This window comes from Eschscholzia californica, unplaced genomic scaffold (assembly GCF_041429995.1).
Source record: "Eschscholzia californica isolate CP2 unplaced genomic scaffold, dmEscCali1.0.p SCAF_1, whole genome shotgun sequence".
In the NCBI taxonomy this organism is placed as follows: domain Eukaryota; kingdom Viridiplantae; phylum Streptophyta; class Magnoliopsida; order Ranunculales; family Papaveraceae; genus Eschscholzia; species Eschscholzia californica.
The window spans coordinates 29,194,298-29,206,599 of record NW_028238198.1 but is presented as its reverse complement, the minus strand read 5'-3'; positions in this window follow the sequence as shown (position 1 = coordinate 29,206,599).

Here is a 12,302-nt window from a genome sequence, read left to right as displayed (position 1 = left end):
CTATTACGGAATTCAAGGAAAGCGCTGACTAAAATAAAGACAAAAATATGTACGTACAATAAGTGCATACGGCTCAAAATAGCGGGAATCATGGAGGTGGGTCCCACACACAAGTACAGGGAATTTGTTACTCGAAATAAACGAACAAAATCCCAATAGAAATCGTTTTCTCTCTCTTGTAGAAAGAGGAGACAAATGAGTGGTTTTTAGCTGGCATGTTGATGACGTGGCATGTGGATAGGATTTAACATCTGAATTTTTCAGTTGATAAAACGACAAGAGAAGTAAACAAGTGGTGGGCCAAAACAAACAAACATACTTGGCGGACAACACGAAGGGGACAGACAATTAGGTCCCCGTTTACAACTCCCATTAATTTTTTTTTTTTTTTTTGAGAGAAAGCCCAAATAGCATATAAACCATCAAAAAGTTGGATCAGTTTTACATGAGCACAATAACAAAACTAACTATGAATATTCTGTTAATAAAATAGTATTAAAAACCGAATTGCAAAAGGAAAATTTCAATGAGCAATAAACAGTAAATTAAATAAGTGACTTATCTTTTTATAGAGCTGAAATCAAGTATTAATCGAACCAACCAGAAAGAACGAACCTGCAATAAACCTTAGTAAAATAAAGGTGGAACAGAGGCACAAGTTTAACTCGCTTTCCTGAAGACTTTAAACGCCCCTGCTACCGTAGAATTAGGTATTGCTTTGCAGTATATGAACGTAGTCCCCTAGGATTCAACTGTTCCTTATCAAAATTGAAGAAGCAAACTTCAATTTTGATCTCCTGATCTTGACAGAATTTCGAAACAAAGAGAAGTAAACAGAGAACTGAGAGAGAGAGATAAAAGACGAAATATTTTCTGTGTGTTTTCCTTCTGGGAGTTTATCCCTATTTATAGAGTACGAAACCAGATCATAAGACCTTGGGTTGTTTTGATCCAACGGTGGACAAAAAGTAGCCAGTAGAGGAAGAAGAGGTCTGAGAAAAGTAAGGAAGTGGACTCTTTCCACTAGCTAGTAGTGGAAGAAAAAGTCTGAGAAACTTAAGGCAGTGGAGTCTTTCCACTAGCCAGTAGGGGAGGAAAAGGTCAGAGAAAAATTAGGGCATTTCTCTGGTAGACCGAGACCGAGACCTAGACCTAGACCTAGACCAAGACCGAGACCTAGACCTAGACCGAGTTCGAGTCCGAGTCCGAGTCCGAGTCCGAGTCTGGGTCCGGTTCCGGGTTCCGGATTCTGGGTCGGGTCGGTAGCCCGACCTGCGAGGGTGTGGAAGGTATAAATCTAAGTGTGCCTAAGGTAAGGTGCCTCTAAAAAGTGATGGGTCTCTCCTCCGGAAAGCACTATTGTAACCCCAAGGGCCACACCCCTTTACACCCAACTTTATCCTAATAAACACAAGCTTGTTTTTCTCTTTGAGAGATGTGGGACTAAAGTAATTTGTGTTGTTTGATGGGTCATGAAAATGTCCCATCAGAGTCGTTTAATTTAGTCAAGTTAGTTCGTTTCGAGTCTTTATTATAATAAAATGGTTGGTTTTCTTGATTAGGTGTCTTTTGTAGAGTTATGTGTGAAAAGTGATTAAAAACGGGAGGAAGTTACTTGAAGAGCATTTTGGTCTTTTGGACACAAGTATATTCTGGTAAATTTGGTCAATATCAGTGCATGGGTAATAAGTAGATTCCGAGACGAGCCCGTAGGAGAAAACGGAAGTCAATTCGGAGTCCGGAATAGTGAGATATGCATAGTCAAAGTTGGAGTCAAACAATGTAGACTGATGGGACACTGTTGGGCACCATTCTGGTTGGTGGGAGACAACCAGGTGACGTGGCACGTCCTGAATGCACCCAACGGACAGCAGCATGTGGTCCCTCTTTTCACTTTTAAGCCCTCCGGAAATTACTTTTATGCCCCTCCTTTTTGTCTCACTTTATGTTCAACCAATAAGAAATCATTTCTTGAGTAGAAAGCAACCCTAACTTCATATTTTAACCCTCTTTCTCCCATTTTCTCCCAATTAACTCCTAAAACCCCATCAACCCATCTATAAATAAATCTCTACCTCTTTCATTTCTCTCTAGACTTAAAATCCCTCTCAAAAGGCTTCCTTATCTAATTTCTAAGCCACTTCTCCTTCTATCTTCTAACCCTAAACCTATTTCTTTCTCCTTTCTCTAGCCACCTTCATCTATTCTCTACAATTTCTTTCTACTCCTAATTTCTTCTTCTAAACTTCTAATTTCTCCATTACTTCTTCTCTAAAATCTCTTCTTCTTCTATCTCTCTTCTAAATTTCTCTTCTTTTATCTTCTAAAAAGCTATTATTTGGAGTTTTGGGTAATATTCTTGGAAATATTTGGAGCTAATATTGGACATCAACATGGAGGCACAAGGAGCTATGGATCTAAATCTCATTTGGTGATTTCTTTTCATTATCTTTTGTAATTCCATTTACTATAGATTTCAATGAATATTACTTTGGATTTCATGAATAGCTAATCTTGAAGTATGTTATTGATTAATAAAACCTTCTATTGAACTTCAATGCTTATTAATTGTCATTTCATGTAGATTTTATGGTATTTTCATTGTTCATGCTTCATAGTGAGATATTTCATGCTTTTGTTAAGTTATTAGATGGGATATGCTTATTAGATGATGAATGATTGTTAAGGAATATAGCATTTATATGATGATTAATTAAAATTACTTGATTTTGAAATGTGTTATTAAAGAATATCTTCCGAAATCTAAATAGTTTATTATGTTAGATTTTGAGTTATATATGAAAAAGGAATTTGTTAATTGAATGCATGTTTTAGATAGTCCATTTATGTGGTGGAATCAAGAACCCTAGATTCTCCTTTCTCATCTTGATTTCATTTCTTTTAGTCTTTTATTGTTTTCTTTTAAAATAGTTTTCAAAAACCAACCAAAGTTAATGAAAGGGGTTTTAATTTAAGATTTAGATAAAATTACTTGTCCCTTGGAACGATTTTCCGATTTACAAACTTTACTATAACTTGATCCCTACACTTGGGGAATAGACCTCGTTTAGGCCTATCAAGTTTTTGGCGTCGCTGCCGGGGATAAGTTTAATTTTATTTTCAATCTTGAATTGGTTTTTTTTTTATTTTTGTCTCTTTTGATTACTTTGACTTGTTTTTCTTTTCTTTTTGTAAGGAGCTAAAGGGAAAGAGCATCAAGGAAGAGGACATCAAAGAAGACCTTTTTTAAATTTTAGTACTTTATTTTTATTTTGGTGAGAGAGTGTTATTAATTTTTTTGTATTTTTTTTTTGTTTTGTATTAAGGCCTTTATTGTTTTGACCCTAAATTGGAGGGCATTTAATTTTGTAACCGAAACTAAGAAGCCTCGGGTTCGCGCACTTGCGGGAAGAGTGGTCCGGGTTGTCTACAAAGGTCGTTGCCGTCTTGAACGGGAGGTAACTTCTAGATCACCCACGAATCTCCTGTAAGTGGGTACTTGTGATGTTTTTGCTTGCCTAATTGATTGTCGAACTGTTAGTTTAATTATCATATTAGTAAGGGCATTAACCCATTACAAGATAGGAGTCGGATTTCATCACCGGTCTCTTGCCCATCTAGGTAACAACATTGAGCGATCCCAAACCTCACTTAAAATTAAAAATCGATTTAGACATTGGCCAAGGGTAACGAGCTTATAGGACCTTCTTGACAAATCTCGAACTTGATTAGTATTTGGAGTTTTCCCAGGAAGAGGGAACGATCTAAGCGCATAATTCTTGATCGTTGTACTGTGACGGAGTAACTCCTTATAAGAATCATAGTTCAAGCTTTGGAAAGAAATAAAAGCTGTCTAGATCAATTTTTAGGTGAAAAAGACTACCCAGTCGTCTAGAAAGTGTCTAGGTTGCTTGGTTGAGTCAGCTTGCTTGTGTGTGTGTGTTTTCCTTAGGATCTTCGTAGTTTCGTTACTCTTTTAAAACAAAAAAACCAAAAAAATGGAAGGATGCTTCTATGAGGACGAATTGGAAGAGAGACGGAAGGAACAATCATTGTTAAGAAAACAAGAGATACTTTTACGGAACATGTCTAGACTTGAGGCGACTAACGCTACTCTAGATAATTTTGACCAGTCCCGTAATGATGGTCATAACGTCGATAACTATTGGAATCATCATCAACCTCAACAAGGTTGTGTCCCTCAGTTACAAAATACCAATAAGTATCAACGTTTTAACTATCAAAATTATTTTGAAAATCCGAGGGATAATGTCTATGGTGATAATTATAGGGAGTATTGTCAACCTCAAGGAGGTTATGAGTCACACTATGCACATGTCAATAGTTCATCCTACAGTCAATATAATGAAGAGTTTTATGATCCAAACATGTCCCAACCACCTCAATGGGATAACATTCAAACTAATGACTCTTCATCATCTTCATTAGACGAACTTTATAGTCTTCTTGTCAGGACTAATATAGAGCTTGAGCAGAAAGGTCGGGAGCTACGAGCTGAAAGATTAGCTCTAAGTGAAAGAATTAGTGAAAATCTAGAATTGTCCCTCAATAAAAAACCCAACATCATAGATGATGAGTCCTTTGATAATATGGAGTACAATACACAATATTATGAGTCTTATGATGATGAGGATGGTAGTATAAATGAGGCGAATACTTTGTTTGATCCTACTCCATGTTTAGTTTCTGACCATAGTATTTTGCCAACCATAGAGTCGCCGCTATCATCTTATGAGTCCATTGCTGAGGAAACTCTTGAACCACCTTCAGAGAAACCAAAAGCTGAGTCTGTTTTGTCTCCCGAGTCTAAACCTTTTACTCATCTTGTCCATGATAATCTTTTGGATCAATCTAGATTTCTTACTAAAGATGAAGATGAAGAACTATGGCTAGTTGGAATGTCTAAAGAGAGTGATGACTCATTTGACTTAGGTGAAACCTTAGAATTCTTTAAGGACACTAATGACATCATAATAAGAGAAATTTTAGAAAGTTTTTCAGAGTCTTTACCTAAGTCAGACTCAAATAAGCTAGAACCTAACTTGGAGGTGATTATACAACGAGCCAATGAGGCTATTTTAGAACCTCCTAGTTTGAGGGTTGATCGAGATGAGTCCAATCTCTTAAATAATTATGCACCATGTCCCTCGGAAGTTCAAGTTACCCCGTTGCAATCGCTTGTGCATTCTACCATAGTCTCTCAATCCATTTGTCATGTCTATGAGGATCCATTTTATCCAATGTCTGTTAACTCTAGTTTATCCTTGAACTTAATGATTGTTGTTTCATCTAAGTTTGGGGATAACTCATTCACATTGGAAGTCTCACTTAAACTGCCATATCATTCCATGGACGTGAGACTGAACCTTCCTGGATACTTCATTTTTTGGGTTGACCCTCAAATCTTCCGATTACTATTGTATGGGGGGTCATCAACCCTTAATCCAGTAGGTTTACAATAACTTTTTTTCCTTTTTCTTTTATCATCGTCTGGCTGAAGACGATAAATTTAGCGCTTCTTGGGAGGCAACCCATGCATTTGGTATAGGACAGTGGAGTCTGGTAATATCTTGCCTCTCATCTTTTTATTTTGGCATAGTCTTCAGAACATTGGGGACAATGTTCGGTTTAAGTTTGGGGATAGGGAAAAACTTTTGCTAAGTCCTTCATTTCGAAAATTCAAGAGGGTTCAAAATTTTTCAATTTTGGACCGAAAATGTGAGTGTAATGGTTGTTTTTGGCTTGTTAATAGTTATAGAGTCGAGTTGATCGTACTATCCGGTTGTTAAAGGTTTCTTCATGAATTTCGAGTCTTGAGGTCGTCTGTGTGCTAGCCATGTGAGTATTATGGAAGTGAAGGGTAGACGGTTTTTAGAGAACTAGATTAATCATTAGTGGAGACTTAACCCTTGTGAGATTTCAGAGCCTTTCTATTACCTTTGAGCGTACTCTTCTGCGCTGACTCCGAGTAGAGTGAAAAGCTACTCAACCTCGCAACTTTATAAAAAGAGCTCATTTGATCTCGTGTGCTCAACTTCCATAGCCACTAGGAGTGACATCAGGATAGCGAACAAACCTTACTCTTGTAGTCCACGAAACCCGATAATAGTGTCAACTTTAGGAAGACGGATACTCCACCATCCATTCATCATGTGACTCCCGAGAATGAAGGCATGAAAAGTAAAGGAAGAAGAATGTGAAAGCAAAGTGCGAAAAATGGAAAAGTTGATTGTTGAGAATACTAGTGTTGGTATTGCATTGTTTGTAGTTGTTAAAAAAAAAAAAAAAAAATGAAGAGAAAAATCTCTGAAAACAGAAAGTGTGTGTAAAAGTTCATGTGAACTTTAGTTTGTTATGTAAAATAAGTGTTCGAAGCAAAAAGCTAAGTATCGAAGTTGCTTGAAGTTCTTTAGCATTGAAGACGTCGACATTCTCGGGATCTCATCACCATCCATCTCATCACTTGTATCCATTGACCTTTAGGAAGCATTATTAGAGGGTAGAGTGGGTGAGAAGGGTAAGTGAGCTTCCCCATTCCATTTAGTGGTTATATTCCTTTTCGTAGATCATTCGTTCTAAAATGTTGTCCTCACCCTTTTTAAGTGTTGAGTTCAAGTTTAGTGATCACACTCGCACATACGAGCGAACCCTTTCTGAGTGATTTCATCTTTTAGAGTGTATGTCTGTGAGGCCAAAGTCGAGGCGAAATGTATTAAGATAGGAATCAAGGCTCTGTTTGTTCGGAACTGAAGTGATTCTCATTGTGGCTAGTCACGTACATTTTGAGTCTAGATTACTAGTGAAGAGATTTTTAACGTCTGTATAGTGTTGTTAACTTTGACTGATTCCTATTAGCTTGCTAAAATTTTCTAGGAGATAAACATTTTTGGTCTGTCTTAGTTGACTTTGAGTGTTTTTGAACCCTATTGTATTTTTGAAATGTTTTTGAATTTTGTGGGTACATTCTCTGGAAACCCTCACGAGACAACACTCGTCCACTAGGGCAATCTAGGGGTTTAACGGCTTGTTGCATATGCTAAATGCAACCGGGATTCCTCCGAAAGTGAGTTAGGTTTTTCTTTTATTTTGTTTTGCTCGAGGACTAGCAAAATCTAAGTTTGGGGATGTTTGATGGGTCATGAAAATGTCCCATCATTGTGAAAGTCTCTTTAGCTCAATAGAAGTAGTTATTAGATTTTATTCATATCCTACTACTAACAATCCACCACTTAGAAGAGCTGATTAGAAGAGAAGAGTGCAAGGCTATGTGTATCAGCGAAGGTGTCGTTATGACTTGAACCTTTGCTTTGTGATGGTTCGTTGGGACTACCAGTCGTTCAGTGAACATAATGTTCTTGAACTGAACTTCTGTTTTGTAGACTCGGTCAAAAACCTCACACACAAGTCCTCTGATTTCTGTCAAGATCATTCGGTTGTGCTCGTTATCGGCCATGAGCATATCCTAGTATTCATGAGCGCTCTAGAGAATAGCCCAATTCTCATAGGAAGCGGCCCCACTTCCACACTCATATAGGTGAGTCCATCAAGGGTGCCCTGTTCCACCCCACTTGGTATACCCAAGCTATAGATCTCATCCCCCACATTGAACAGGTACACTCGCTTTGTCATAGGGATGGGTAGGAGATTTTTCCCTTGAGTGTTTACAAGCTCTCATCTACAACTTAGTTGTCCCATTGAACCAAGGTCATGGGATCTCTAATTCCAAGGTTGGGTATCCGTCATAGATGATTTACTCTGATATGGGCTTTAGCCCCATCCCCCTCGACGTTAAATTTACAACATCTCTTGATAATCCTTTCGTCAAAGGATCTGCCAAGTTTTCCTTAGATCTCACAAAATCTATGGAAATTACTCCATTAGCCAATAATTGCTTAATCGAGTTATGCCTACGGCGAATATGTCTAGACTTTCCGTTGTAGATGTTGTTTTTAGCTTTAGCTATTGCAGCCGTGGAGTCACAATGAATCGGAATTGAAGGCATTGGTGATGAGACATGAAAATGTCCCATCTGAATCTCTTAACTCGGGTTAGTTAGTTCATTTCGAGCAGTTACTCTCATGAATTACTTGTTTCTCTTGTCCAGGTGTCTTCTATGGAATTGAGCGCGAAAAACGGTTAAAATCGGGAGATTGACACATTAGGGGCATTTCGGTAATTTGGTGCTAATGATGCTCTGGTAGTTTGGTCTATTTTGATACTCGGAAGAAACTAGAACTCAAGACGAACTCGTGGGCGAAAACGAAAGTGAAATCGGAATCTAGACGAGGGTATTATGTGAAGTCAAAGTCAGGTCTACATTTGGTCTATTTGGGCACGGTTCGGGCATGCGGGATAGCGGGTGACACGTGTTCTCGTGTGGAAGTCGTCATATCTTATTCCTGTATTTGCGCTGAGCATCGAAATGGATCTTCGGAGTATGATTTAGTGCATCCGGAAGCAGCTTAATTCGGTTGTCCAGACCCCATGTTTTGATCTTCACCGTTATCTTCCGCGTATCCAAGATCCGACGTCTTCTGAGCATCTGGCCTTTGTGATGTTCCCGCGTTACCCGTAGTAACATATTTCCGTGCTCCCTCTACCGAGATCCAACCAGATTCACTTGTACTCAAAATATTTAGCTCTCCTGCACGTGGTTCCATCCGGGTGCCTATTGCAAGGTTTTAAATAGAGCCGTGAAGCATTGAATCAACCCACTTTCCAGCCAACAAAACAGTACGTGATTGGTGGGACATCACCTGCCTTCTCTTATCTTCTCACTTTTATTTCAAATGGAAATAAGAATATGTTAGAGAGAGAATTTCTTTCTCTTGAAATCGTTAGGGAGAGAAAGAAATCTAGAAATGGAAATCAGTAGAAGAGAGAACGAAAATGGAAGTAAAGAAGATTATGGAGATTTGTTCGAAATGGAAAGAAAGAGGAGAAGGAGGGGCCGGATATATTTTCTAGAAAGAGAAATTTATTTCTCTCTTAAACACAAAACCAAATCAGTGATTGATGAAGAGAGATTGGCTGAAGATAAAATTCTCTAAAGAGAGAAAGAAATTGAGCTGTTATAGAAGACTTGAGATATTTTTAGAAAGAGATGAGAGCTCGGTTGGAGGGATTTTTTGGATTTTACAGTAGAGAGAGAGAGAGGTGTGAGCTGCTATTTAGAGGCCTCCTCTCTTCTCACAATTTCATCTCAGTTTTTGGAGGAAAAATCATCATCTCACAGTAAAACAGAGAGCAAAAACAGAGCATCATTGTCTCTTCTTCATTTTTTACTTTCTTCTTTTTCTGGAAATCTTCTCTTTTTGTGAGAGAAAGAGAGATTAAGAGAGAGAGAAAAAGTGATTGTAGTGAGGAAGAGAGTAATTAAATTCAGTGGTTATATATTGATCATCTTTCATTACTCTTTTTCTGTATTGATTCTTTTGTGAGAAGAGAAGAAAACAGAGAGAGAGAGAGAGAAAAACAGAGTGTTTGTAGAAAGAGAAAGTGAGTAAACAGAGAAGAAATTCAGAGAATATAAAAGTTGTTTGGCTGACAGAAAGGAAATTAATTTCAGAGATATCATCAGCAATTCAAATCATGTGTGTTTGTTTCTATTCAACTTTGAATTTCGATTTTGTTTCAAACATGAGTAGCTAAACACCTACTTTAGGGTTTTGATGATGTTTTGTTATGCATGATTATTAGATGATTATTTCGACAACTTAGGTGCTTAGATATATTTCAATTTCTTTGTGAGTCTTTCATTACTTATACTTCGATAGTCTTGATCCATTATATTTAGATTAGGTTCTTTAATATTGGATACTTGATAGTTGATAAATAATAGTTAGAGTCCTTAAAAATTAATTATTCGTTTAGTCACCAAAAGATAATAGATTTAAATCAATATTTATGCATGATTAAAATAGATTCAAAACCCTAGACTTCTCCTCCATTCATCCGTTCTCCGTTATTACTTATTTACGTTATTTTAATACTTTACTATTTAATCGTAAAAAAAATCAAAATCGAATTCAAAAAAATCCAAGTTAGTTTTAGGTTTAAGGTTGAGTTTGACTTAGTCTCCGCGGATCGACTCCGGTGTTACCGGGTTTACTACTTGACACCCGTATACTTGCGGGTGGTGACCTATTTAGGAATCTTTCTAGGCCCATCAATTGGTTTAGGCCAAATTGGAATATCATCCAAAAAGCTTCGTATACATTCAGCTTCTTCAGCGGCTTTATCAAGTGCGATGAATTCTGATTCCATAGTTGACCTTGCTATGCAGGTTTGCTTGGATGATTTCCAAGCAACTGCAGCTCCTGCTAATGTAAAACCAAACCCACTCGTGGATTTGGATTCTTCAGAGTCTGAAATCCAGTTTGCATCTGTGTATCCTTCTAGAACCGCAGGATACCGTGAGTAATGTAAACTGTGTGATAATGTGTATTTAAGGTATCTTAGTACCTTAATTAGTGCATCCCAGTGGGTCTGTCCAGGATTACATGTGTACCTGCTCAGTCTGCTTACCGTGTAAGCAATGTCTGGTCTGGTGCAGTTCATTATGTACATAAGACTTCCTATCACCCTAGAGTACTCTAGTTGGGATACTGCCTCGCCCTTGTTCTTCTTTAAGACTAAGGAATGGTCAAAGGGTACTCTTGCAGGTGAGGAGTCAAATTGATTAAACTTCCTTTGTACAAACTCGATATAGTGTGTTTGACTCAAGATAATCCCTTCAGGTTTTCTTATTACTTTCATCCCTAGAATTACATCTGTTTGTCATAGGTCTTTCATTTCAAAGTTTTTGATCAGAAGTTCCTTAGTTTGGTTTATTATCTCTAAGGAAGTGCCTAGGATTAACATGTCATCTACATATAGACATATAATTACATAACACACATTTATCTGACTCATTAATCTTGAACCCGTTCTCTAATACTATTTGATCAAATTTTTCATGCCATTGTTTCATTGCTTGTTTAAGACCACAAACCCCTCTGGTTGGTCCATGTAGATCTCTTCTTCTAATTCACCATTTAGAAAGACAGTTTTTACATCCATTTGATGTATCTCTAGGTTGTAGATTGCTGCGATTGTTATTGGAATTCTAATCGAAGTGATCCTTGTGACAGGAGAATAAGTGTCAAAAAAGTCACGTCCTTCTTTCTGTCTGAACCCTTTGGCTACTAACCTAGCTTTGTACTTTTCTACTGTCCCATCTGGTTTTCGTTTCCTCTTAAAGATCCATTTACTTCCTATGGTTTTAGAACCTGGAGGTAAATCAACGAGTTTCCAAGTGTTGTTTTATATTATGGAGTCCATATCACTTACTACCGCTTCTTTCCAGAATGGTGCATCTGGAGAAGTCATTGCCTGACTGTATGTTTGGGGTTCATCTTCAGTCAGGTAAGTGAGGAAGTCAGGATCGAAACTGTGTTTTGTCCTAGCTCTCTTACTCCTTCTAGGTTCATCATCTGAGAGTGGAGTATCTGAGCTAGTAGAAGGTCGACTAGACTCAGGGTCTTTCCTTTTTAGAGTCTCACTCTTTCTAGGGAAAGTGTTTTAAAAAAACTCATCATATCTTGATTCTAGAATCGTGTTTGAGTTTATGCTGTCGACGGAAGAATTTATCACTAGAAAGCGATAGACACTACTGTTCTGTGCATACCCTATGAATACACAATCTATAATTTTAGGTCTTATCTTAGATCTTTTAGGTAAAGGTATTGCAACCTTTGCCAGACACCCTCACACTTTTAAGTGTTTAAAGCTAGGCTTTCTACCATTCCATAGTTCATATGGAGTTTTATCTTGTGTTTTAGAGGGTACTCTGTTAAGTACATAACAGGCAGACAGAATAGCCTCTCCCCACAAGTTAAAAGGTAACCCTAAGCTTACTAGCATAGAGTTCATCATTTCTTTTAGTGTTCTATTTTTCCTTTCTACTACCCCATTGGATTGAGGTGAGTAAGGAGCAGTTGTTTGATGTATTATGTCGTGATTCCTACAGAATTGAGTGAAGAGATCTCCTACGTATTCTCCCCCTCTATCTGATCTAAGGATTTTTATCTTTTTATTTAGTTGATTTTCTACTTCTAGTTTGTAAGTTTTAAAACTTTCTAAGGCTTCATCTTTGCTATTTAGAAGGTAGATGTTACAAAATCTAGAGTGATCGTCAATAAAAGTTATGTAGAAGCGTTTGCCTCCTCTCGAAGGAGTTGCTTTTAGGTCTCCTAGATCCGAGTGAACTAATTCTAGCGGTTCATTAGTTGTTCTTTCTA